This window comes from Athene cunicularia, assembly GCF_003259725.1.
Source record: "Athene cunicularia isolate RWA chromosome 13 unlocalized genomic scaffold, athCun1 chr13_part1, whole genome shotgun sequence".
Lineage (NCBI taxonomy): Eukaryota > Metazoa > Chordata > Aves > Strigiformes > Strigidae > Athene > Athene cunicularia.
This window is the reverse complement of record NW_020799117.1, coordinates 11,214,319-11,220,318: the sequence shown is the minus strand read 5'-3', so window position 1 is coordinate 11,220,318 and position 6,000 is coordinate 11,214,319. Positions and strand designations below refer to the sequence as shown.

Here is a 6,000-nt window from a genome sequence, read left to right as displayed (position 1 = left end):
GGAGCACCCGCCTGTGCGAGGCCGCCCCGCAGCAGCCAGGCGAGGGCCGGGCCTGTGCCCTGCTGCGGGCGAGGTGAAACCCGAGGGAGGAGGGAAAGAGGGAGGGATGGATGGAAGAAGTAGGTCTGGGCAGGGAAGGGACGTGGGAAATTGGGCGGCTCTGCCCAGCGAGCCGCTGTTATTGTATAATGCTGTTGTGCAAAGCGAAGAGGAGGTGTGTGGAGTTTCGAGCTCCCCCAGGCAGGACGGGTGGAGCAGCGGGGCCTCGTGTGACCGTGGCGGGTGTCGGGGGGAAGGGGCTGGGCCCCTTCTCCTTCCACAGGGCTCCCTCCCAGAGCGGCTTTAGGAGGTCACTCGTTACGGTGAGGCTACCTGTGAGCAAAGCCGTGGATCTGTTGGCTAGGAAACAATATGTTCGCCTCCACCTTCGGTTTGGGCATTTTGAGCAGGTGTGAGTTGTGTGATTTGGCCTTTCTGCAGGATTCCTGCATCCCGTAGGCCATAGCAGTCGGTTTCATATACCAAAGCAGTAGCGAAAAAGACCCCTTTGACTCAAAGGGGGATGAAATATCAACTGTGGATTCATTTTCTTTTTGAGCCATTCCTGAACCAAAGATTTAGAACTTTCCAAATTCATAGATGCCATGGGGAAGACACGTTAATGAGTTTTGTCATGTAGATTTTACTAGAACATTTACATTACAATAAAAAATGCAGATGTTTTTGGAAATTGAGAGATGCGGTGGTTGCTTGGCGCTTCTCGTGTAGGACCACCACGAACCATACATTTGTGTCCCTTTGAGATGACAGGGGAAAATGGTGGTACTGCAGGTTTTTAGTTCTCCCAAACAAAACTTGTGTATTGCATTTTTGCTGTAATTCTAAATCAGGCCTCTCATTTATACAGGCTAACAGGATCTTGTTTGTGATCCATGGGGCACTATTGAACATGGAGGCAGTTGCTTCTGAATGAAAACTTGCTGAAACTGGAAACAGCATCTGCTGGATCATGTGGGATCCGGGGCCCAGAGCCTTGTTTCTGCTTTTGTGTAAAATTTGATACAAAAATTCTTCTCAGCTTTGGAGACATTCTGCCAGCTGCAAATCCTATTGTCGTCTATTTTCAGACTTGTACAATACATGAACAGTAAGGGATCCTGAGTTGTGGCTGTCACTTTGTAATAGCAGATAAAGAAAATGTTCTATCAGATGTCTTTGAAAATGTAATTTTTGTTTGGTCTCAGAATGTGCATGTGGAAACACTGGCTCACCAAGGGTAATCATCTTAAGGGACAGCACTAGTACTTCACTTTGGAATGAAACAGACATTAAGTAAAGGCTGAGTTGCAGAGTTTTTGTTAATGAGTTACAAAAACATAGAGGCATCAGTTCAGATCTACATTTTAAAGATTCACAATTGCAAATAATTTCTTTGTGATTGGGATTGGAGGATTAGAAATAGACACTTCAAAGCACCTTCTCAAATAATGTAAGCTTACTGAAGTTCAGCTTTTCTGCACAGATGAATTTTTAAGACTGCAGTTGATAACAAGAACTTTATATTTAAAGGTACAGGGAATCTATTGTTACACACTGCAAACCACTTTCCTGTTTTAGAAGCATGAACAGAGTTCAGGATGAACATTTTTGCAAAGGTTTGAGACTATTTTTTAGCTGTTGTGGTTTTTGTTCATTGTGCAGTCAGTGGAACAAAATCTGCTGAGGTTGGAAAATTTTACTGTCATAGGTAAAGTATGATGCATACATTTAAAAAAATGTACAGTTACTTCCTGACAACTGTAGAACATACAATACAGTGCTTTTAGAGAAATAAGGTTATCACCTGTAGTAAGTTTCTGAATGAAGAGGTGATGTTCTTCATCATGTAAAATGCAAGTTTTTTCTTTCAGAGATTTCAACTGGATGTTCTCTTTGGCAGGTACGGTTTGGCGCCCTGTCTTTAGCACATACTTTAAAGTGGGTGTTATGCCTGTGTATGATTAGAGGGTTGGATTGATAAGAAACTTTTAAAATTGCCCCTACATATCTTCTAGAGTCCAGAATTGAGAGGTTCCAAGTGGAAAGGCACTGTGTTCTTCTGGAGGATGCAGATTTCACAGGTTTGTGTTGCTAATGCATCTGAAGAAATCACTGTTCTTAACTGCTCTGCTAGGGCATTTGGGAAGGCAAGTTCTTTTTTTGTTGTATCATCCCCTCACTTAAAGCTTTAATTTTTGATGTTTTAGAGTGGCAGCTAACATCAGTTGTAGAGAGGGGCATAGTAGACCAGCTAGAAGTTTGAGACTCAAGTTCTATTTCCACACAAAATAGCTCCAAAAGGAATAGGTTACCCCAGTGTCATTTGGAGAAGATAGAGACACAAATGAGAAGTAATGAAAACAGCCCATGACCAGAAACATCTCTATTCTTCACCAAGTCAAAGAAAGCATTTCCATCCATGTAACTAAATCTTTTCCCTGTTTCCTAGACTTACGGGTTTCTATTTGCCCAGACTGAAGAATCCAAAGTGCTCAAACATGTTTCTTGGAAGGTGTCTCCATGGGTCAGAATCTGAGGCATATTGCTTAGTATCAGATATGGAAGTAGCTTTTTCCTGTAGGACTTCTGTTCCCTCTGCTAATATAAAATGCATTTAATTTATAAATAAAATAATATTTTCATAGTAATTTCAAGTGAATAATAATTATTCTGTCCCAAGTATCTTTAGGGTTTTAATAACGCTTAGTAGTTACCTAATGCTCTTCATTTTTCAAAGCATTTCATTCTCACTAATCTCTACAGTCCTGCTGTGATGTTGGTAGGGAATCAAGTTTTCAGCTTCCAGATTGGAGCCTTCAGTACAGGTCTGTTCAATGCATGTCACAAGACACCAGCCCTCCTACAGAACTACTAAATCAGTTTGTATTTCCGGAAGGCCTGGTTCTTTCTTATTTTTTAAAAGCTATTTGGCTGCAAGAGAGAGCCAGATTTTTTTTCCTTGTTGCTTCTCCCCCTGGCTTGTTAGAACTTGTGTCAGCAAAGCAGCTTCATACCTATTTGATTGGGGATTTTGAGTTCTATCGCTGGAGCTGAAAGGGTATTTCCCCCCTTGAGCCTTTAAGACCCAGTGTCACCTGCATACTTGCAGCATCTGTGGATGGTTAAAATCATAATTAGATTAAACTGTAAGCCTGGGTCATCTTGAATGGTGATTGTGGGCCAGAAGCTTTCTCACATGGTGTGGATCTAGTTAGCAGGGAAGCTTAGCTTCAGCAGTGGATGCCAGTGCTGGATGTTAGACTGCTCTGGTGTTGAGAATTATAGAAGTAAAAATGAAGTGACTCCTGTGCACTGGATGTGGACGTGGTAGAGAGAAACGTTGCTGCAAGTACTCTCAAATCTGTTGTCTTTTCTTGACATTTGCTTATTTGCGTAAAAGAGTTACTGATGGGTTTGTAGCAGATACTGAAACTTCTGAACTATTTTGGTAGCTTTAGCTGATTAGACTGAGAAAAACTAAAATACACCACTCTGAAATCAAGTTTTTGTTCTGTGGGCAATTCTCAGTTGTGTCCTGGCCACGTATTTGGCATAGAGCGGCAAATATCTGTGAATCCTTATTTTTACATTTAACTGAGAAATTCAGAATTTATTACCCATTATTAATTATCACGATGTTTTCATTAGGGTGGGGTTTTTTTTGCTTGGTTTTGGTTTTTTGTTGGTTTTGATTTTTTTTACAGCTTGATAACCTGAGTGAAGTAACAGGATGTTATACCCGGATTTTGGAGGTCATGGGAAAGGAGCCAGGCTTGGAAGGGATTTAGATTTAAATGCTGATTTAGAGTGGAAGTTCTTTGCAGCAAAGACTCTTATTCCATGTGCACAGTACAATGGGCCCCCACGCTCATCTGTTCTTTGGCACATCTGTGATAAATGATACTTTTTACATGGGTACTCTGATTCAGATATAAACAACGTTTTTGTTGTTTTGGGACATGGGCAGGTCTTTGCTTCAGTTCCCGTATGTCTTTTTGAAATCAGATTGTCTAATCAACCAAAGCTGACATACTTCCAGTGTTAATGCTTTCAGGAGAGGCAGTATGTTTGGTTTTAATTTAGACCTAAGAGTTGTGTTGGCTAATAGGCAAACTGATGCTGGAGACATCTGACCTGGCACAGTTGCGAAATGAGTGATACAGACTGCTTCAGCAACATCAGGGAGGTCTATTTGTCCACCTTCAATTCCTGACCAGATTAGTGAGGGCAAACTGGTAGTTGTAGGCAATTTGGAGTCTCAGGAGAGAAATCTTTCTCAAACTAAGCAACAATTTCTCATTTGCTTGTGAACCTAAGGAAAATAGCTTTATTTTAGTCTTCAGGCTTAAGAAAAGAAGAAGCAAAGCTGTCTTTCATAATCCTACCATTTTTCTTTTGACAGGTTTTTGCTCGTCATGACATAAAATCTTTCTGTAACCCCTCAAATCTCACTTAAACTTGTATGGGATTTGTTCAGCCTGTGTTTGAACACTTGACAGTTGTTAGGCAGAAATGGTGGCTACGTGATGTTTTGGCACTGCCTAACAAGTATCAAATGTTAGTGGAAATATACATGTTTCTCAGGAGTTTTAATTTGGAGTCTCAGCCAGCTCTGTGTTTCTCATCTCATCATGATGCTCTGTACTCCATCTACCTGCTTGCTCTCTCCCAGCACATTGTTTAACTAGCTGCATTAATACACAGTAGTTCATGTGGCAGAACTACTTGCTGAAATTACTTTAACAAATGAACTCACGGTGCCTCTCCTGTAGAAGGTACATACATGGGGGTGATAGCAGCAGGTAGGTGTGTTCTTGGCTGAAACAGTGCTGGGAGGACAAGAGAGAAGAATAAGCAGCTAAGGCCTACTGATACGGCTTCTCCTGATTAGATGAGCTGTACCAGCTGGTTCGTGCGTGGTAATGGCATATCAAAAACCTTTGCATGTGCTCTGTACTAAGCTGTGCATGGTCGTGCTCACTTCCACAGCCATGATGTTGCCACTCGTACAATGACTTTGTTCAAAGTCTTCAATCATGTATGTGATTGAGCTGGTAGACATGGCTTCCTAAATTATGTTTATGACTAGTAGCTGTAACATTATACGCTGCATTATAACTAGTAGCTGTGTTGGTTAGAAAGTTGCCTCTCTACACTTTGCAGGGACGTGCACTTTTTCTCTCTAGCTACTGAAGCGATACCTGACCGCTTCATAGAGCCTGGTAACTCTGCGAGAGTATTTTCATCTTGAACAGCAGCCACGTCTGGCAAGCGTGTTCCACTTCACATTGTGCAACGTCGCTGGTAAACAAGCCTTCCAAGTGGTATTGCTGCCACCTTACGTAATTACCAAAGTTGATTTTGGTGCCAGGCAGTACCATGACTAACTCAGTTTCAACAATAGCCCTTTGAGGGCACCTGAGAAATTATTCTGCAGTCACAGCAGCCAGATGGGCAAGCAGAGTTGTACAGAGAGAGTCTACTGGTGTTTATGCCACAAATAACTGATTATATATAGCATGTATATGTGTAAATGTTTCTTCCTAAGTCTCCCTAATGCATTACTTCTCTTAAAATATAGTTGGAGTAGAAAACGTCCTGAGTAAGTACAGAAGTATTAGGGTCTGGTTTTGTAGGAAAGTTTTATATTGTTTCTTCTGAACTTTAACTGTCCTCCTTTGTTCACTTGTTGATGACACAGATGCTTTCTTCATGCCATCATAGTTCATCCTGTGAAAATGACTGAATCACACTATAAACAGAGTTGAAGCAATACCACCAGCGTGGACTGAGAAGCTGTGGAAGTTGTTGAGCTTGTATTTTGAAGTGTGCATGTGTATTTTTTAAGCACACAATTCAAATGGTGGAGGTGGAGCGACAAGAATGGTCTTGCAATGAAGGAAGAAATAGTGGAATCATTTGAGATTTTTTGTCTTGTATCCAAGCACAAGCCTTGAAGTA

General features: G+C 41.4%; 1 long non-coding RNA gene across 1 annotated transcript; it reads left to right on the top strand.

Annotated features, from left to right (window-relative positions):
* Positions 1 to 79: 79 nt before the first annotated feature.
* LOC113485285 lies at positions 80 to 1,760 on the top strand. The gene is made up of 2 exons (XR_003399390.1): positions 80 to 374; positions 908 to 1,760. It is a non-coding gene; the product is annotated as an uncharacterized LOC113485285 (long non-coding RNA).
* Positions 1,761 to 6,000: the final 4,240 nt, after the last annotated feature.